The sequence below is a fragment of the Oratosquilla oratoria genome, chromosome 20 (genome assembly GCF_046742065.1).
Source record: "Oratosquilla oratoria isolate Oo_2021 chromosome 20, ASM4674206v1, whole genome shotgun sequence".
NCBI classification, from domain to species: Eukaryota; Metazoa; Arthropoda; class Malacostraca; order Stomatopoda; family Squillidae; genus Oratosquilla; species Oratosquilla oratoria.
In genome coordinates, this window is record NC_134796.1 from 10,088,327 (window position 1) to 10,110,826 (window position 22,500).

General features: G+C 44.6%; 1 protein-coding gene across 1 annotated transcript in view; it reads right to left on the reverse strand.

Annotated features, from left to right (window-relative positions):
- Positions 1-13,060: 13,060 nt before the first annotated feature.
- LOC143036100 (uncharacterized) overlaps positions 13,061-22,500 on the reverse strand; it is a 600,714-nt gene continuing 591,274 nt past the window's right edge. Inside the window, exon 7 of the mRNA XM_076203356.1 lies at positions 13,061-13,343. The gene's annotated coding sequence lies outside the window, so the exon portion shown is untranslated. The remainder of the gene's footprint in view (positions 13,344-22,500) is intronic.

The window sequence follows — 22,500 nt, forward strand, 5'->3', positions numbered from 1 at the left end:
TGTAGGAGTGGAGAGAAGAGCAAAAAATGTGAAGAAGAAATGAGCCAAGGAGTTACAGGGCAGTGGAGTAGGATCCTGGAGGAGATAGGAGTGAAGGGGAGTGGGAAGACTTGGTGATATGTTTCGTCCTGTGGCCACGAACACGACATATCTGGGGTGGAGGAACTCTGGCAAGAGCTCGGGAGGGATATTGGGTCTATTCCGTGACTTCGGTGTTCTGACAAAATGAAATTGCCGGGATAATTAGTGGGAAGGGTAGGTGATGAGGATGAATCGAGGAGAGGCAAGCCTCAAAGGAGATGAAGATGATGAAGATGATGAAGATGAGGAAGAAGGAGATGAAGAAGATGATGAAGAATATGATGATGAAGATGAGGAAGATGATGAAAAAGATGATGATGACGATAAAGAAGATGGATAAGGTGTGGAAGAAGAGGAAGAAAGGGAAGGTAAGGAGGAGGAAGAAGAAAAAGAAGAAGAAGGTGAGGATGAAAACGAAGAGGAAGAGGAAGAAGGAGATGAAGGTGAGGAAGAAGATGAAGGAGGAGAAGAGGAGGTAGGTGAAGAAGAAGAAGGTGAGGAGGTAGGTGAAGAAGACGAAGGTGGGGAGGAAGAAGAAGAAGAAGGTGAAGAAGACGAAGGTGGGGAGGAAGAAGAAGAAGAAGGTGAGGAAGAAGAAGAAGAAGATGAAGAAGAAGCAGAAGCAGGACTAGATGTCTTTCAGCTTTATGCTGGAACGACTCTTGCGAGAAAGTTGGAAACCGCATCATAGAGTGACGTCACCTCACCTTGGCCCTCCCCTCCCCCTCCCCCCACCCCCATCCAGGTCCTGGGTGGAAACGAAACAACAACAAGACAAGACGGCGGCGCGTAATTGCACTTGGAGTCGTCTAACCCTAGCAGCCCACGTAAGCTCTCAACCACAGCGCCCATAAAACGTCCCTCTTCCTCTCTGTAGTTCCTCTCTCACTCTTTTCTTCATCCCTCTTCCTCTCCCTCTATCTCTTCTCTATTTTCTTTACGTATACCAACCCTCCCCTCTCTCCCCCTTTCCCTTCTTCCCCTCCTCTCCCTACCTCTCTACATTTCTCTCCCGATATACCAACCCTCCCTTCTCCCCCACCCTCTCTCTTCCTTCTCTCTCTCTCTCTCTCTCTTTCTCTCTCTTCTCCCTCCTTCATTCATCTACCTACCTCTCTATATTTCTCTTTCCGTCTACCACCTCTGCCTTTTCTCCCCTCTCCCCCTCCCCTCTCTCTCTCTCCTCTTTTTCTCTCCTCGTCTATCAACCCTCTCTTCTATCTCCCTCCCTACTCTCTCTTTGATAATACATCATACAATCCTGATCATCTTAAAGCACATCATGATGCCCGATGACATACACTGCATCTATACAAACAGACCACCCCAGCCATTCCGCATTGGCCAGTCTCTCAAAGGTCGCCATATTCAGTTTTTTTCATAAATCAACGCCATAAAGATGACCTTGCACCTAATGACCCTCAGCGAAGGCCAAGACTGTCACCTTTGCCTTACGTGCTCGGACAGCCAACGTGAGGGTTCGCAAGTAGTGGCAGTCAGAATCGAACCCGGGCCCACATCGTTCGAAACGAAAATCTCGAAGCCTCAGAAGCAAACGACATGACGTCATAACGTCGTGAGAACAACTGGAGTGATAATAATTTCGGGAAACCAATTCACAGTTTGCTCTTATTGATACTCGACCCTTCTTTGCACATTAATACATTTTAATCGATCATTCCGTTTGTCGCCAGGTGATTTTATTCATCCAATGGGGGGAACTTCCCTCATCAGCACTTACATTACGTATTAATGGGTTTAAATTGGACAAACTTAGGTTTAAGAAATAAATATACAAGAACTGGTTTAGTAACCACATGGCGACGGCTAGAACAGTAGGTAGTTTTAAGAGAACATTAGATAACTTTATGGATGGGGATAACAAGTGGTAGGGGACATGGAACTTCCTAGTATGGGCCTTATGGTCTCTTGCAGTCTCCTGGACAACACAGAACAACACTTTGCTACTGCTACTTTACCTTATCGTGTTTAACCGCAGTTTCACACCTTCATCACTTGCTTACCTGTAAATAAGAAAAAAGAATACTTAGGTTAGACAAAGTTCCATTTCCCTGCAAAAATATCTGGGTCACATATTCTATTCTGTTGCTGCCGCCAGGCCTCCTCGGCTCGCGGCAATCAATCCGCAATCAACTCCTCAACCAACCTCGATTAACCCTCACCCTCGGAATCTGGGTCACACTTGTACCTCATTCTTTGCAAGCGGTTTTATTCACCTGAAGGTAATTTTAAGACCGACGTTGAGTCGCCTCCCCGTCTGGCTAGGGCTGTCGGGAACCGAAGCCGAAAGCCCGCAGCGGGACCCGGGAATCGAACTCACGACTACCCTTCTCATTCCGGCAACCCCCCCCTCTCTCTCTCTCTCTCTCTTGCTCTCTCTCTCTCTCTCTCTCCCTACTCTGGCACTGAACTTCAAATCCCAACATGAGGCGGAGCACAGGAGCCACCAATGTCAATCAAAACAGAAAAAAGAGAAAAGAGGAGAAGGAAGAAGAAGAGGAGGAAGAGGAATAAGAAGTAGGAGAAAAGAGAAAGGCGAGGACAAAGACATGGAAAAGAAAACAAGAAAGAGGAAGACTGGGACGAAAAAGAGGACAACTGTGACTCACAGAGTAGGCAAAAGACGAATCTAATCTAGTCGTGAGTTACCTGGAGCTGACAGTCACGTGTTCCCCCTATCCTTTCCCCCTTTCCCTCCCTAGCCTTTCCCCCCTTCCCTTAATCCTCTGGCTGGAGAGGTAAACACGAACATGGCCGTTTGCTTCAAAGCACACAAAGAATAAATGACAATGTTTTGAGGAGGGAGGGACGGAGGTAGGCAGGTAGGAGAGGAGGAAGCGATAAACAGTTATTGTGTGTGTGTGTGTGTGTGTGTGTGTGTGTGTGTGTGTGTGTGTGTGTGTGTGTGTGAGAGAGAGAGAGAGATTCACCATGGTCTTTGGATCACGTGTTGGACTCGTGATCGACATCTACTTTCCTCCCGGAAGAGAGCTCAGAGCTCGTATGACCGATCTATGGGTAATGATGTGACCCTACACGCACACACACCTCCAACTTCCCGCCCACGAGAGTTGAAGTAACGACTTGAAGCGCAGCGATACTGAAGTTCTTTCAACCTTAGACAGGATTCGAACCCGGACGGCCGTAGTGACAGTCAGGGACTCTACCAACCGCGCCACCGAGTCTCTCGTGTGTGTGTGTGTGTGTGTGTGTGTGTGTGTGTGTGTGTGTGTGTGTGTGTGTGTGTGTGTGTGTACGTCCACGCGTCCAACTGCAAGCCGTCGCATAAAACGCGGAATAGAATGGTTACATAAATTAAAGGAAAGACAGGGGAAAAAATTGTTTCGAACGCTTGCATAGAACTATGCAGATGTCACAGAATGAACCCGCGTGACATGATTACCGAGAAAGGAGGGAGACGGGACGGGGAAGGTGGGATCGAGTTAATTATGACGTGACAATTTCCGGGCCACGTGTGTCACGCATGCGCACAACGTGTCACGTGGAGGGGCAACCCCCCAAACACACACACACACACACACACACACACACACACACACACACACACACGTGTCGTTCTCATTAACTCGCTGAGTCTTCGTTTATCAATAAACACACATCCATGTACACGAGTACATATAAAATATACGAAAACAATCTTGTGTGTATACACAGGACGCGCGCATACACATGACGGGATTATGTTGCGGATAGGAGAAAGACCAAGCAGAAGAACGTGAATGTGAAAGAGAAAGAGAGAATTACGGTAAAAAAAAAAAAAAAAAAAAAAAAAAGGGAGAACGTATGGGGGGAGGTGGAGAAGGATGTGAGAAAGATGTGAGAACGTTCTTGAATATGGAAGTTCATACATTCTCACGTCTTCACGTCAATTATTCCCAATATATCTTTCGTCCACGAAGCGCTGAGATGGGATGGGACGATGAATGGCTTTCTGATGGGCTGAGCATTTGCTTCGACTCGGCCAACCCCCTTATAGGGGGGAAAATAACCTTTGGTATATATGTACACTGCTTCTGACCCTGGGCAGTGGACAAGATACAGGGATGACCCGTCATCCAGGAGGTGCCAAGATAAGAGGGAGGGTAGAGGGTGGAGGGGAGTGGAATATGTAGAGGATGGAATGGGTGGGAATGGTCTTTATGCCTTTGTTGGCTACCTCTCTTGTAAGGGGGAAAAAACCTTTGGTATATGTATGTATATATGTACACCTTTATACACTCCCATACCACGCAAGGTATTCCAGGTGACCTTAAATCGACCAATTTCTCCCTTATGAGGTCATCTGAGGCGGTGGTCTCCCTCGCCGAAGAAGTCACCACCATGTACATGTCATCTCTCTTGTAGTCGTCAGGACTTTGAACCCCATCCAACACGGTGACGCATGTTCTGACCGAAGGAAAAGTAGTTTTAGTCGTTTCAAGGGAAGGACGGACCCCTGATAGAAAGCCGCCTCCAGCGATCGAGACCCCATTGAAGTCGGAGTTCATGTCTTCAGAAGAAGAAGAAGAAGAAAAAAAAAATTGTTTCTTGGCCAGAATATAATATTTCAAGGGCGTCAACGTAGTGTCCGAGATAATTAAGGTTATACTGCCTCCTTTTATCATCTCAGAGTGCGTTTTTGAACGATCACGCTTAAGGGAAAATTATCAAATATATTTTTTGTTTTCTCCGACAATTTGAAAAAAAGGCGTTTTGGCACTTCCTTTATTCTAGAGCCAGGCAATTTTATTCAGTTAAGGGAAACCCATTGCGCAGCCCACGGAGAGGAAACAGCGCTCACAAGCCACACGTAAACGGAACTTATATAAACGCTTACCTGATCTCCAGGGATCAAATGCTTCCCTGGTTATTACACGGCAAAGCCGGGTGACGTAGAAAGCACACCTCAAGGTAAGCCTGTCTTAAGTTTAGGGGCACAGAGCAGACCGGTCACTAATGCTCCCTAAACACGTATCACTGTCTCACTAATACTCAAAGAAAAGAAAAAAATATTGTACCCTTCTTTTGGTATAGCACACCCTTACCGACCTTTTGGTAATTCGGCTTAACGTCGCAAACTACTCCTATCAGGAGTCTAGGATGGTGCCCCTTACAGAAGACTAGTGTGGAATCTAATGAACTATGCCCTTGGTCCAACTCGCTGGCGGCAGAGTTCGACCTCCGCCGCAAGTGGCGACGCTCTAACATGCTCATCCAGGGAGCATTCTTTTGGCATTCAACTATTTCAAGTGTTCCTGGAGAGCATCTGTATAAACATGGAGGAGGTGGAAGAAACGTAGAAGCCTGGTTTGTCTTCTACACGTTCAAACTCGTGAAACAATGCATACTATAATGCTGGTCAATGGTCTTCGTTTCTAAAAAAGAAGAAAAAAAAAAAAAACTAACTAGCTAGCTAGCTCCAGCTGACAGTTTTCCAAAACTCCGGCCGATAGCTCCTGACGCCCTGACACAGGTGCTCAGCTCACGTTATCATGACCCTGGACTGGGAGTCGAGGAGTCGGTTTGGTAACGCGGTCGATGGAGAGACGAGCTCACGCTGAGGTTCTTCCACGGTCACTGTCTTCATACCACGAAGAGTTGCATCATTTGGACTGTCGCAACATGACCATGGTTGCCTGTCTCTCCCTCTGTGTGTCTGTCTGCCCGTCTCTTTATCTGTCTATGTGTGTGTCGGTCTGTGTCTCCGTCTGTCTGTGTGTGTCTGTCTGTGTCTCCATCTGTCTGTGTCTGTGTCTGCCTATCTCTTTGTGTCTCTGTTTCTCTGTCTTTCTGTGCCTCTGTCTGTTTGTGTCTCTCCGTCTGTCTCTGTCTGCCTGTCTCTCTGTCTGTGTCTGTCAGTTTGTCTCTCTTTTCATGCAGCGACTGATGCAAGTGTTGTTAATTGATTCCGCGGCCTCTACACCGAATCACACAGCCGAACTTCGGAAGGAGACAGGATGGGCTGGGTAGGGATGTGGGGGTCGAGGATGGGGCGAGAAATTCTGCAATTGTGCACGTTGTGGTGACGAAACTGACATAAACACCACAAGTGAGGACGGAGGAGTCTTCATTAGTACGACGTTTCGTTTATTACAAATTTTACAAGTACTCGAAAAAACTGTAACAACAAACGAAACGTCCTACTAATACAATGTAGACTCCGTCCTTACTTGTGGTGTTTACTTCGATAGATACCTTTCGGAGACTGCCACTTTCATACACACGATAACAATGATATTCATTTGTGAAAAAAGGAATAAATAATACACCTAAACTGCCCAAGCCTGACATAAAGCTGGCATCACCTCTGGAAACACGGTCTAGTATATATTAAATACACTCTTGTTAATCACACATGATATTCACTTCACTTCATCAAAAGAGCGCAGACAACACCAAGAGTCAAATAATTCATCGCTAAAAAGCAGGTCTAATCTAGAAACATTATAGATAAACACTTGGCCAAATCTTTCGCAAGTACCATGACTAAGCTCACGTGTCAATGCGTGCGTGCGTGCGTGTGTGTGTGTGTGTGTGTGTGTGTGTGTGTTTGTGTGTCTCTGTGTGTGATTCATCTTGGTTATAATAATAATAATAATTTAATTTGGCGTTGAATCAATATACATGAAGTACAGATAATGAAAAGAACACATAGTTCGAAATAACAATTACAATTGGTAAGAATAACACAAAAAAGCATGTAAGCTTATTTCCTTTGTGGTTAACCATGGTCTTGGATCACGTGTTGGACTCGTGATCATCATCTATTTCCCTCCCGGAAGAGATTTCAGAGCTCATATAAAGCGAACTATGGGTAATGCTGTGACCTTACACGCACACACACCCACAACTCCCCGCCCACGAGTTGGAGTAGCGACTCGCAGCGCAGTGATACTAAACTTTGACCCCTGGGTGGGATTCGAACCCGGACCGCCGTAATGGCGGCCGGGAACTTTAACAACTGCGCCACGAGTCGTGTGTGTGTGTGTGTGTGTGTGTGTGTGTGTACGAACATATGTGTGCGTGTGAATGTACATGTGTGTATGCATGTGTGGGTGTGTGGTGCGGAACCGTCCCATCTTCCACGTAAATTCGGTTTCAATTTCAGACACTTTCTGAGGGATTAACCCTTTTGGGTACCCTGCTATCTCGAGGTTTATTCAAACAGCGTGACCGCTCCTTAAGACGATGGTACAGTGGTGGGTCCGTCGCGCAGTGGAAAAAAAAAAAAAAAAAAAAAAAAAAAAATATATATATATATATATATATATATATATATATATATATATGTATACATATATATACATATATATACATATATATATATATATATACACACATATATATATAAACACTAGGTACGTGTGTTCACAAATGCGTAAGTAACCACTAGGAAAAGTAAACTAATGAAGCAGAGCGCTTTCGTATAATCACATCTTCAGTGCTGATACAAATTCCTTCTTTGTATCAGCACTGAAGATGTAATTATACGAAAGCGCTCTACTTCGTTAGTTTACTATTCCTAGTGATTACGCATATGCATATATATATATATATATATATATATATATATATATATATATATATATATATATATATATATATATATAAAGTCATCACTGCAACCGCCGCCACAACAATGATGACTTTGGCGCTCGCGCGCGCGCGCTGTCCGACCATCTCCGTCACCGCGAGACCGCGCGCAGGAACGGCCGTGCGTGGCAGCCACATCCTACACTAGTAAATATCAGCTCGTACGAGGCGCTGCAAACCCACGACGAACGACTGTAGGAGAACATACGTGAGAGATACTGTGTGTGTGTGTGTGTGTGTGTGTGTGTGTGTGTGTGTGTGTGTGTGTGTGTGTGTGTGTGTGTGTGTGTGTGTGTGTGTGTGTGTCTGTGTGTGTGACTGTGTTTGTGTGTCTGTGTGTGTGTATGTATTTGTGTGTATGTATTTGTGTGTATGTATTTGTGTACATGTGTGTGTGCGTGTGTGTGTTTGTGTATGTGTGTGTGTGTGTGTGCGTGTGTTTGTGTGTGTGTGTGTGTGCGTTCGTGTGTGTGTGTGTTAGCTCGCGCGCGAAAATCATGCACAATGTAATGCTACTAACGTTCTTGCAGATTTTCATAGTATTGCTATCACACAATTATTCAACTTTCTATTAAGACAACCTTTCGACTATTTTTGATCGATTTACCTACGACTAACTCCAGACACAGAGTTAAAGCTTAATCTAGATTAAATCCCTTAGTTTGATATTACACACTTTATATATTTCATGCTAGTGAACGCCAGGCGATTTTATTCAGCTGTGGGTTAGGGAGACACCCAGTACACTCAATACAAAGTGTCGCAACCGCAACTTAATAAATCTGCTCAATCTGTTACTCAACATCAACTCCCTTCGGACACAATGAGCTTCTTTAAATATTTTGTTTTGATCAGCGTCTTGATGACCTCGCTGGAATCGGGGTCGGAGGAGGAGGTGGGGTGGGTAGGGTGGGCGTCATTATTATTATTATTATTATTATCATTATTATTATTTTTTTTTTTTTTGTAGATGGGTGATTCCCAAACTAGGGGGCGCAGCACCTAAGGAGGCGTGAGAAGGATACAAGGGGGGTGGGGGTGGGGTGAAGTCATCTGCTCAAAACTTGTTTAAAAAGACTAATGAATTCATCCCAAGAACAAGTACCTGACGTTAGATACGTGCAAAGTATAATTCTATCAGTCACCCCAACCTGTTTTCTATAAAGAAATAAATAGAAAATGTACATATATCTAATTTCATGTAAATACAAAAAAAGTAGGGGGGAGTGAAAGCAAAAAGAGGGGACGGGCGTCATATTAGATACTTCGGGAACCACCGAACTTGAGGAAATGAATGGGATCAATTGTCTACAGAACGCATACCCTCACTCGCTCTTCTCGTCCTGTCTTGTTTGTTCTTTTGACAAATTCTCAGTCACACATTAAACTAAACTAACCTCGTTAATCTTCGGTCATTATTGCTTGGCGTTAACTACGAATAAGACACATTCACGGAATAATATTATAACACTACGCAACAGCATGATCAGCCACGGGCATTAAAAAAAAAAAAATTATGCTGCTACATTATTTGCATACTTGTAGTGTCTGCTGGTTCCCGTGCCAATGGTATACAGCTGGACAAAAGGTAAAAGATTGACAACATAACAAGGGAGGATAATGACACCTCGTTGTCGTCGGTAATTGAAGATCTGAAGCATACGGGGTCTGACTTTGATGCGGGATCTATGAACCGCTATATCTGGGCGTGTCATGACATGAACATGACCGTCCAAAGAAACCAAAATTATAATTATCAATTATTATTATCATTATCATCATTATTATTACTAATTATAATTCTTATTTATTTATTTATTCTTATAGTAATGGGCCGGGGATTGGAGATGATTAAAGAAAATTGAGAAAAATGGGAGATAAGCCAGTTGTTGTTTACTGACGACACTGCGCTTGTGACAGGATCAGAGGAGGGATTAATGAAGTTAGTGACACAGTTTGGGGAGGTGTGTGAAAGGAGGAACTTGAATATAAATATAGGTAAAAGTAAGGTGATGAGATGTACAAGGGGTGAAAGTGGCAGCAAACTGGAAGTGAGTACTAAGGGAGACTGGAGGAAGTGGATAGTTTTAGATACTTGGGTGCAAATGTGGTGGGAAAGGGAGGAGTGGAAGTGGAGGCAGAATGTAGACTGAAAGAAACAAGTACATGCCTTGGTGGATTCAAAAGTGCTATGAGAAATAAGACATTTGAGAATGGATGCTAAGAGAAGATTGTACGAAGGAGTGATTGTGCCGACACCACTGTAAGGGGTAGAAACATAGAACATAATAGAGGAAGTGAGGAGGAGTTTGAATGTGTTTGAGATAAAATGTCTGAGAAGTATGGTAGGCTGGATAGAGTGAGAAATGAGGAGATGAGGAGGAGAGCGGAGGTGGAAAGGGAGTTGGGAGATAATCTTGATAAAAGAGTATTGGGATGGTTTAGACACATTTAAAGAATGAGTGAAGACAAATTAGTAAAGAGTGGAAGGCAGAGGTGGAAGGAATGAACATGAGAGGGCGACCAGGGATGATATGGATTGATGGGGTAAAAGGGACATTGGGGAAGAGAGGAATGTCAATTGAGGAAGGGAGAAGACAGAAGATAGGGGTAAATAGAGAATAATTGTTGTGTATGGATTATGTGAGGCATGGAAGGGAGTGAGTGGGGGATGGGGGAGGGAGTATGTTTGAATGATATTTTGACGCAGCCCGAAGGGATTTCTCCCCGTCTTCTCTTTTTCTGCATGAGGGGACGGAGAGGGAGGTCGCTGATTAAATGAAGTGGCCTTGCTGTGGATGTGCTGTGTCTTGCTATATTGCTTCTGACCCAGGGCAGTGGGCGAGATGCAGGGATGAATCCAGGAGGAGCCAAGATAAGAGGGGGTTGAGTGGGAGTGGAGTACGTGGGGATGGAATGGGTGGGAGTAGATTTTATGCCTTTGTTTTTTTGTCTACTTTCCTTGTAACGGGTAAAGCCGTTGGTATATGTATGTATTCTTATTGAATTTTATTTTACACCTATTCTTATTTCTATTATTATCATACATAGTCTAAATCGGGATAGATGAGGTCTTGGTGAAGATCACATACAGACCGATTACGATAAAAGTAATGTTCCTCGGTTACTGACGCGACTTCGGTATGCCTTGTGCCTCCGATTCAGGGAGTCTTCTTAACGTGTGCCCACACATACACACACACAATACACATACACACGCATACAATACACATACGCACACACACACACACACACACACACACACACACACACACACACACACACACGTCACCAAAATGTGACGAACTGGACGAGATGATACACATGGGGGACATGTATTGCATTATATCTCCGTCCTTTCTTACAGACAGACACATCGAAAGAATAGATACTCGTTAAAAGTAGCACAGCAATACGCCCAGCTACGATCTACGGATTTTGAGAACGAGCGAAAGCGATGGACACTAAACAGTGTCATATCGAGAACTCGCCAAAGACGCCACAATGTCGCGGGGGTCAATTAAGTCAGTTTGAGCTCCTTAACTTCGGTGATGTCCTTGATCCCAGCTAATAAAAACCCTCCCGCATTACCCAGAATGCAATTTGTAAGGTATGGTGTTGTTGTAGCTCTGGAAAAGTCTCGCACCTCATTTGGCGAAAAAGATGCTTATGAAAATTGAATGGGCTATAGGATTTCTCTACACTTCTTAGGGGTCCATCGTTCCCATCCATCATACGGACGGAAGCGCTTCTTTCTAGAGTGGATTTTAAATGACACTGACCACCACCCTTCCCTAGTAATTGTGACAATTACCCTAATAACCGTGATGATAATACAAGGCTACCCTCCCCCACAAAAATGTAATACTTTTTAATTACCATGTTTTTGAGGACAAGGTCGCAGAGCAGTCCACCATTCACCACCAACCCAGTATTACATCAGAGCACTTCCTCCTTGCTCCTCATTGGCTGGCATGACTCAAGAGCTGACAGTTAGGAGTTCCTTGCACTTTCAATGCTAATTTTTCCAAACTGGGACGAAGTTGACATTTTAAGGATTTTGTTCTGAATGACGCTGGGTACATTTATTCAGCCTAAACAAAATTCTGGGTAGGAAAAGGTCATTATATATCTTTTGATATAATGATGTAACTTACAATGTATTCTTGGACATATAGCTCCTGAAACGCTGAAACAATTTTACGGTCCCCCGTGATATATGTTGGTGCATTAAGATATGTTTCTTTTACAAGAAGTCACATTTACTGTAAAAGAATTAAATTTGTATTGATGGTGGTCCACTGCAGGACCACTGGCCTTTCCCCTGTAAGAAGAAACATCCTTTATACCACACAATTGTGGCTTAATCCAGCTTGGTAATATACTCGTATGTATGGTGCAAGGTGCATGAAATGACCTAATTTGAAAAAAATCATGAAAAGAGAGGTTATGATTACAAAGTAATGAAACATCAGAATGAGCAACATTTTTTCCACAACAAGATTACTTTCTTAGAAATGGAACAGAGGCAGGACGAGGCAGCGTACCGTGTCATCCGTCTTCTCTGAACCCGGAAGACTTACCTGAAAGCAAACAGAGAACAAAGCCTCTATTCATCAGCAGATGGAACACCTCGTGAACTCGAAGTACAAGAACAAAGGACTCACCTGTGAGCTTTGGGCGATCTAGGCGCGAACTGTGGGCTGTAGAGGACGAGCAACCACGACGTGGACGCCCCTTCCTCCACGTGGGTGTCCGTGCACGTGGCGGGGCCTCCTGACGAGGACACGCGGTGTTTGGCTTTACTCACCACGTGCCGCACGAGCGTCGCCACGTGCAGGAGCTGCGAGTAGCGCCGTGCCACCTCCGTCAGCTTGTACCTGACCAAGGCACCTCCGCCCTTACCGCTACCGCCCCCGGCGCCACTCCCGGCATTGTTGCATCCGCTGCTCCCCGAATGGGGCGCCATGACGCTGACCTTCTTCCTCCTCCTCCTCCTCCTACACGAAGACTGGCGCCGCTGCTGCGGAATCAGCTTTTATGTTCTCTTTGACTCCTACGACAACTGGCGCAAATGGTGTACCTCCGATGGATGAGAGGTTGGCGCCAAATGTCACCCTTCTCACTGATTGGTGTGAGGCTGTCGCCAGCCAATAGATCGAGTCACTATAGACGCGGAGGGACAGAGGATCGTGTCCATCCTGAAGACCACTGGCAATTGCAATCGGCCCTTCGGAGAACCCGCCGCGTCGTCACCGAGGTTTAATTTCTTCTTTTCTGTTTACATTTCTCGTTCTATGATCACTCGTAAATGAAAAAAATAATAATAACAGACAAACCCGACACCAAGAACGTCCCTTTTCTAAAAATAAATTACTTGTTTTTATTTTTCTAGGATCAAATGGAGTTAATATTTTTTTTATTTTCTAAACGCCAAAAGGGGTCACTAAGTCTGAGTTCCCTGAAGCAGCCAAACATGGGGACCTGCTTTCGGAGCCACTGTCCGTTCTGCTTCTGCGCAAGACCACCTGTGTCACCTGTGTCTCCTGCGCGCAGGCACACTTGCCGCAGTCGGGCTGCTCGTAAAAAGTGCCGCAGCCGCACGTGTGCTCTTGCGGACACGTGCGTTCCGCAACAAACTTCAAAACCTGCAAACAAACATAGGTAAGTAATCAACAACGTGACGGATGTCTGTGACATTTTCCGTATCTCGTTTCTACCCTCTGATGTAAGCCACTCATCAAAGTTCATAGGGAGAAAAGTAGTTTCCGGTGTGCATATGCAATCGAAAAAGTCACCCTTTCTCGACAGCGGGTTTGTGTAGAGCCTCGTGACAACTGACATACAAACATAACCACGACAGAGCACTGTGACCAGGATGTACACTCGTCAGTGTAGAGACGAGTGATTTGCCGTCCAAAAAGGCTACGGTATCGAATAACACAGACGCACTCAGACTTCCACGAATTTTCATGAGCGAGTGCTCTACACAAGAGACGATATCCTAAATAGAAAGTGGCCACACAAAGTGTCCCCGGGTACGTTTGGCACTAAACAATGGCACAGCGTGCCACTAACCAACCAACGCTCACTGCGCTAAGCAGTGGCAAAGGTTTGATGACAATAGCAACTATAATTCAAATTTCTTTCATCTTTAACTTGTTGATTTACAGCATTATATTTGGTTTGAGTCACACTAAGTATTTTAAATAACGATAGCTACAATCAGTAAGGTTATGTCATTCTAGTATGTTATATAAACAATGGTGTCATTCATTGGAGTTTGACACGACTTATAAAGGCGAATGCGTCAATACAAGACACACAGTGCTCTAAACTCGGAAGTATATACTTTATTATACGTGAATACACTCTTTCATACATCCAGTCAAACAACATGTTACACACAAACACACACACACGCACACACTCTGACGCTGTGAAGACCTACCTAATTACCTTTGGTGAGATCTCTTCCCATCTCTCCAAACCCAGACCACGACGCACCCGGCGGGTACCTAAAAGTCTCAAGTTCTCTAAAGATGTCTCTTCAGGTCGCCTCCCTTGTCCCGGAAAGAACACTCAACCCAGCTCCTCTTGCATTAGAAATACCCAGCAAATGACCCGTCCCTCATGATGTAACCCTTCCATGCCCCCCAGGTATTCGCAAACAAGACCCGGGGAGACATGCGAGCCGGAGGCTAACGTAACCGGAAACCGTTTAACGGCCGCCAGAAACCGTTTAACGGCTGTACCCATCATCCGAGACCGTCAGTCAATGAGACAATCAACTCTCTCCCCTCACAGCTCGTCCCCCCCCCTCCACCGCCATTTCCTTAAACATAACAATCTTTTTTCAAAAACATAAAAGTATGAGAATGAAGAAGACTGCAAGAGACCATAAGACCTACACTAAGCATTTCCATGTCCATTACTACCTATCATCCCTATCCATAAACTTCTAATCTTCTCTTAAAACAACCAATACTTTCTGCGCTCACTACATGGTTACTAAGACTATACTATTCGCTAACCATTCTATTGGTAAACTAGTGCTTGCCTATTTCCTTCTTAAACCTAAAAGGAGCGGAAACTGTCTCGACCAGTCCTCTCCATGCAGCGACAGCCTTTTCAGACTTGTTTCTGGGTAACTGCAAATCGTCGTCATCGACATCGAGGCGCCCTTCGCAAACTTCGACGTCTCAGCACTGTGGAGGCGCTGTGGTGCTTCTTACCTCGACGTAGCGGGCCCTTGTCAATGGACCTTCATGAGCGGACAAGGACAGGCCTTCAAGGGCGTTCTAGCTTGCGTCAATTCACTGCCCGCTGGGGAGTTGCGGCCGAAGCCGCCGACGCCGCCATGTCGCCCACCGCTTCCCAGACAGCCAGTTACCTCCCTCTTCGACCTTCTTGCCGAGCAACACAAGAAGTCCTCAAACTCCACTCGTTACCAAGAGACACATACAAAGGAAATGTACATACTTGTACATTCATATCCTGTAACTCGCACCCACACAAGTATATATATATATATATATATATATATTATATATATATATATATATATATATTATTCCTGACTAATTTCGCAGATATATCTGCGAAACTAGTCAGGAATGTACTCAAGCTAAGACTCCAGTATTCCATACTCCCATTTACGTACGTACGTACATATATACATACATACATACACACACACGCACGCATATACACAAGCATACACACACGCACACATATGTGTGTGTGTATGTGTGTGTGTGTGTGTGTGTGTGTAATGTAAGGATTATTCGGTATATAACATAAACGTTTACAACAGTTGAAGCACTGCTTAACTTGAATGCGTTCTTTTTTCGATGTTTCTTGCTATGTTGCTGTATTCGTAGTTCTGGGGATTCTGTAGACAGAATTAGTGACTCGGCAAAACCTTTACAAACGATCTAACCCGCATCTCGGTCGAACAAATCCTCGCCTGGCACCAAACATAATAGAATCTGTAAACGCACCCACTTGGCACCGGACAACGCGCGTGCTGACGCGCCCCTCCTCCTCCTCCTCCTCCTCTTCCACATCTGCTTCCTCCATAAAGCCCGTCACTGGCCTCCACTCAGCCCCGTCACATCACAGCGCCTCCCACCGTCACATCACACGTCCTACGAGCAAGCAAGAACCCATCTGAGCAACACATAACATCGTCTCGGCAGACTCTTCACATCAAGACAAACCCATTCTACATAACAGAATCACATCATGACATGACCTGGGCACATCACGTCACTTTCCGTTCCCGTCACCACTACATCAGGCGCCAACCTCCCCCCCCACACACACAACCCCCCTTATCGGCCCTGCGAGGGGGGTCAAGACCGCGGGTAGAAGTGGTGGTCCGTGGGGCGTGGTGAGATCATTAGCAAGTTGGAGGCGAAGAAGGGAGGTGCGGTGGGGGGGTGGGGGTAGCGAAAGTGAGGCATAAGGAGAGGAATGTGCAAAGACACACACATAAACACACGCACACGGAGTGTGTGTGTGTGTAACTCCCCGCCCATGAGAGTTAGAGTAACGACTCGAAGCGCAGCGATACTGAAATAATTTTAGCCCTGAGCAGGATTCGAACCAGGTACCACCGGTACCGCCATACTGACAGTCTGGGTCTCTACCAACGGCGCCACCGAGTCGTGTGTGTGTGTGTGTGTGTGTGAGAGAGAGAGAGAGAGAGAGAGAGAGAGAGAGAGAGAGAGAGAGAGAGAGAGAGAGAGAGAGAGAGAGAGAGACTAGAGAGAGGAGAAAGAGAGGGAGATGGAGCTAGGTGGTGCGAGTCGGCATAAAAGAGAGGAGCGGTTCTCCCCCTAATGACCCGTCGCGCGGTGCCTCGGTGTTCTGTTCCACTGCTGCGGGGCGACGACGGGGCCCCACTCCCGCTATTTGCGGAAAAGGAGGAGGAGGAGGAGGAGGAGGCCTACGGAAAGAACACAGCCATGAAGAAAGAGGAAAAATGTAGGCTGGTAAACAGGTACGTACACACATGTACACACGTCTATATATGTGTGTGTATGTATTAACTTGGTCTTTTGGATCACGTGTTGGACTCGTGATCGACAGCTATTTCCCTCCTGGAAGAGAGCTCAGAGCTCGTAGGTCCGATCTATGGGTAATGCTATGACCTTACACACACACAAACACACCCAACTCCCCGCCCACGAGAGTCAGAGTAACGACCCGAAGCGCAGCGGTGCGTGTGTATGTGTGTGTGTGTGTGTGTGTGTGTGTGTGTGTGTGTGCGTGTGTGTGTGTGAGTGTGAGTGATTTTACACTGATCAAGTGTTGGATTCATGATCGACAGCCATTACCCTCTCGGATGAAAGTTCAGGGCTCATATAAGGCTCACTATGTAACTATATAATGATGTGACCTTAAACACACACACACACACACACACAGACACACACACACACACACACAGACACACACACACACACACACACACACACACACACACACACACACAAATCCTCTTTCCTAACAATGGTGGAGTGCCGGCTCGCAGTGCAGCGATGCCGAAATTTTCAGCTTTGTTGAACTACGAGCCGGCACTTGTGCATGCGAGTATATTATATAAATTACATATTACAATCAAAACTAGAAAGATGACGCAAAACCAAAACATTCTGGGTGAAGACCCAAGCAGCAGCAGCAGTAGGTTGGAGAGAGAGAGAGAGAGAGAGAGAGAGAGAGAGAGAGAGAGAGAGAAGGGAGGTGAGGGAGGAGGGAAACCAGGTAGAGGCCTGGAAAGCAATCAATACCGGCGTGGGGGAGGGGGGAGGGGAGGGAGGGGGAGGGGAGGGGGAGGGGGAGGGGGGAACAAGTGGGCAACACACCTGGAGTCCAATGTGACTCATGATCACGTCATTCCTGTGACGCAGATATCACCCTTACTGTCAACTGCAATAGGGGTCATTATTCCTCGCAGGACACGGTCTAATAACGACCAATCGACGCAATGACAATGAAATTGGGTTCGTTCTGCGCACCTCTTCACTCAAATCTGAACCGTGTGGTTACTAACTATCCACACTGGATTAAGATTTATTCGCTTAAAAAAGTGCTGGCAAGCGCAAATCCTAAAATACATGCAGGCAAGTAATAATAATAATGATAGTAATAATAATAATAAAAATAATAAAAATAATAATAATAATAATAATAATAATAATAACAATAATAATAATCATAACAATATCATAATAATAAATAAACAAATGATCATAATAACAATGCATAGGAGGAGAGGAAATTTCACTGTTAGGGTATTTCCTCCAGAGAAAAACAAACTCTCCCAGAGTGACGTCAATTCCCTCGATGACGTCACTGGAGGAAGGGGAGGAGCCAATGCGCGCGTGTGTGGCATTTCTGACGACCTTCCCCGTGGTGCTCAATCACAGTTCTCTACCACATAACCGTCCCAAGCCTTACAAAGGCGGAGCATGCCGACAGAAGACTTTTTGGTCCATCACTTTCTCACCAGACGCAAAGTAGGCAAAGCCTGCCAGTGTCTAGGACTCTAGCCTAAAGCCCCCAAGCCCTAGTCTCCCTATTAGCTAGCCCATTTTTGTGGTTCCCGACTGATGCGGGAGGCTGTTCACGGTAGTGTGACAGTGTGCAACAAACTCGTTAACTCAGTTCACCCTGCGTGACAATTGCTCTTCATCAGAGACAGACCACCAAACACCCGTTACTTTAACCCTCTTATGGCGCCATAACACTATATTCTATCTGCCTTCATTTATTCTATTCTTCAACAGCTGGGTGATTAATTCATACATCGCTGAATACTCTACACACTTTCTTATGACCGTGGCTAAGTGATTTTATGAGCATCGTTCCCTTCCATTAACAGGAAGAAACTTTATATATGCCAAAATGCGTGTAAATCTAGATCTTCATAAACGAACTATATAAACAGATCAAATCCCATATCATCTGTCTCTTTCTCAAGCCCCATGACAACACCGTCCTTCACCATGGGCAGCCTCATAACAACATAATGGAAGAGACTGCAAGAGACCATAAGGCCTACACTAACCAGTTCCATCTCAATTACCACCTATCCTATCCATAAATTTATCCAAATCTTCTTTTAAAACAACCAATACTTTCAGCGCTCCTAAATCTACTCTAAGCGCACTCCAGGCTTCTTGGTCTACTCCCTACCGCATAGCACTCCCTCTACTCCATTCCAGAGTCCCACTCCCCTTCACTCCTCTGTCTGTCACTCCCCTATCCTTTCCTGTGGCAGACTCTCCCACACTACTCCTCTCTCTCCAGCTGCCCCCACAACGCCAACACGGTCCGTGACGTCACGTCGCTGGGAACTGCGCTTGATCCACTCGAGCGATGCCGCCGTTGTGTCGCCAAGCCTTCCCGTGGCTCCGGGGGCCTTAGCAGAAGTACTGTAATCCCAGAGTCGTGCCTAAGGTCTTGGGGTTCTTCTAAAAGGGCTAAAGACTCCTAAAGCCTTTCTTAAAAGCCCTTGTTTCCTGGGGACCTGCCCGTGTTATGCCAATAACCGATTGGGCGAACAAGCCTGAACCTATTATTTCGGTTAAATCCAGACTATTTTATTCAGTTGTAAATCCTCGAACACAGAGCCGACGCTAGGAATCATGAAATGGACACAAAGGCTTCGTCTTGAATCGCACGGTTCGTAAACAGGTCCGTTTCGAACACATGACATTACGACGGTTTAGTGAACAGCCATCGAAGTTTCGTAAAACGACCAACTTATCACTACCGGGCGACTCGCCGTTCCCTCAAACCCGCCACACCCTCTCTCTCTCTCTCTCTCTCTCTCTCTCTCTCACACACACACACACACACACACACACACACACGCACACACACCCTAAATCACCGTGACTGATAAGTCAACCTCCAATTGTCCCCAATGATCGTTAATGACCCAATTTCACAATAAATTCTCCATGATAGCGTCTCGTTACGAGGAAAGTCTCAAAGCACCACACGATTCCCGTGGGGAACTAGCAGGTCCTTCAATTCCATTCACTTAACTCCTCAATAAAACATGGACCTCAAGAACACTGTTAAGCATGATTGCTGCATGAAAACACTCGTACCGAACGGATGAATCGGGTGTGCGACTGGAAGCTTCCCAGGGATGACCTGCACGGATGAATAGGGTGTAATACTAGAATCTTGCGATCTTCACCTCATCATCATCATAAAAAAAAAAAACTCCACAGACCAAGGGAAAGAGTTAACTCACTGACTCCAGTGATTTCTATTCTGCTTGTCGCCAGGTGATTTTATTAATCCGAAGAAAATCGCCACTAAAAACCCCACCATTGTAGGTGACTTCATGAACATCACGAGCCTGAAGAACTCGTGCCTTTCATAACATCTGAACAATACAACTTGTTCGCATCTAATTAAATATCACACACATTGACAACCTGATCTTTGCATTGCCCTACGCTCCAGCCGACCAGAGGTCTTACCAACCACACAATTCCAATCAGGGATTCTCTTACATACTGTAATCTCCTTGCCGCACTGATATCACGTCCAACTTCGCCTCATACCCTCCCGACCTATTCGGTATTGGTATAAATTTTCTCGAGACTATTGTGAAAATAAATTTCTACAAAGGTAACGGGTTGATTTGGTTGACTTTGACTGGCCACATCATCTTGAAGTCCCAATTACTTAACCATTTACTTTATATTATTTGTTTTTGTTTTGTTATCATTTGTCTCTTTGATTCGCATTTATTATTAGTTATATGTCAATTTATCATTATTTGCTATTTACCTGTTTGTTTATTATTTAACTATACCTATGCATTTATGTATTTTATTTGATATTTACATTATCATAGTTTTTATTTATAAATTTATTATTATTGATTTTTTTTTCGCATCCGACCTAGATATGGACCAAAAGGTTTCCTGTCGGCATGCTCCGCCTTTGTAATCCTTTGTATCGTCAAGCTGATGAGGATTACTGGCTATACACAAATCGCAACTTCTTGTGTCCACATCGTGAACAGAAGTTGGCATTGTACGATTCCGATCATGGGTAAGCTGGAAATGACCTTCGATCAACGATGGACTATATCACACCCAATACAAAGAGACAAACAAAATAATTGAAATCTATATTTTGGAAAAAGACAACTCGTAATATAATACACCGAAGCTTAATAATAAGACTAATGTATATATATATATATATATGCCTTTACTGGTCTCAACCATATGTTCTGGCGCTACCTCATAAGGCAAATGGTTACCAATCTACAGTCTACTACGCCAGATGCTCACATACAAACTAACACAGTTAATGTATCATCAATCACCTGTCAACGCAGGGAACTACCAATTCGTCTACCTCTCTTCCCTTACCCCGAAACCATTACTAATCATCTACCATCAATAAATTTACTTCTACTGCTTTTATTCTTATTGCTTTGATTATAATTATCACTATCAAGTTTAACAAGTACGTACAAGAAAATACAAGCAAACATCTACCTCCACGAGTGTATACGCACATTCGCGCATACACAAAACATAAACAAATATTGATTTTAATGACCTTGGAGGACATAAACACGGGGGGGGGGGGAAGCACGGAATCCTAACCACTCAAACGTTTCGTTCAAAAAGGAACTTCTTCAGAGAATTGGTAAAGAAAATTACAAAGGATTACAAAGGCGAGCATGCCGACAGGAGACCTTTTGGTCCATAACTAGGTCGGATGCGGAAAAATTATAATAATGATAAATATAAATAATAATGATATATATAAATAATGAATAAAATCAATAAATGCATAGGTACAGTTAAATAATAAACAGGTAAATAGTAACTAATAAAATGATACATACATATACCAAATTGAGACAGGAGCTTTTGTATTCAACGGTGTTATCTTGTCGGACGCACGGGAAAGTTCGCTCTAGAGGCTCCATATAACGCATATACTCGTAAAACCAGAAACCCCACACATGTGTACCAACAAACACGTACATCGCACATCCCTCGAGGTACAGATCGAACCAGAAAACAAGAGACAAAGACCTGAAAGGAACACGAGCAACTGAAGAAAAAAATGAGCGAAAGGGGATGGATGAAAGGATATGGTGTTGTGACATCAAAGAAACGGACCATACCGTGTAAAACAAGGTCGCGAATAACAGGGGAGTAGGATCGCGCTCGGCCATATCTCGCTGGCCGAATCCAGAGCAGAGATACGAAAATAACACTTTTTTTTCCCTGTTGCCTCTGGAACAAGGGGATTCATAACAGATCGACTGAGGAAGTTTGGATAAAAGAGAATGAGCGAGACAGAATGAAGACAAAAAAGATGAGGACAGACGAGGGGAAGGGAGGGGGCAATGTACAGAAGGACCAAACAATAAGAACATAAGAAAATAAAAACGGAGAAGACTGCAAGAGACCATAAGGCCTACACTAGGCAGTTCCATGTCTCTTACCACCCGTCATTCCCATCTATAAAGTTACATAATCTTCTCTTAAAACAGCGATTCCCAAACTATGGGTCGCGATTCCCAAACATGGGTCGCGAAGTGTTCAAGAATGGGTCGCGAGACCTTGATAGAAAAAAAAAAAAAAAAAAAAAAAATTCAATCAAAAGCTTCCCTACACTTGTTTTCAATAAAAGAAGACTTTCGAAATTGCTTTTTGATACTTGGGTAGCCACATCTTCACTAGAAGTGTGTTTGAATATTTTGTATGATAAAGGCAAAGGGGAAGGCAAGAGGGTGAGAAA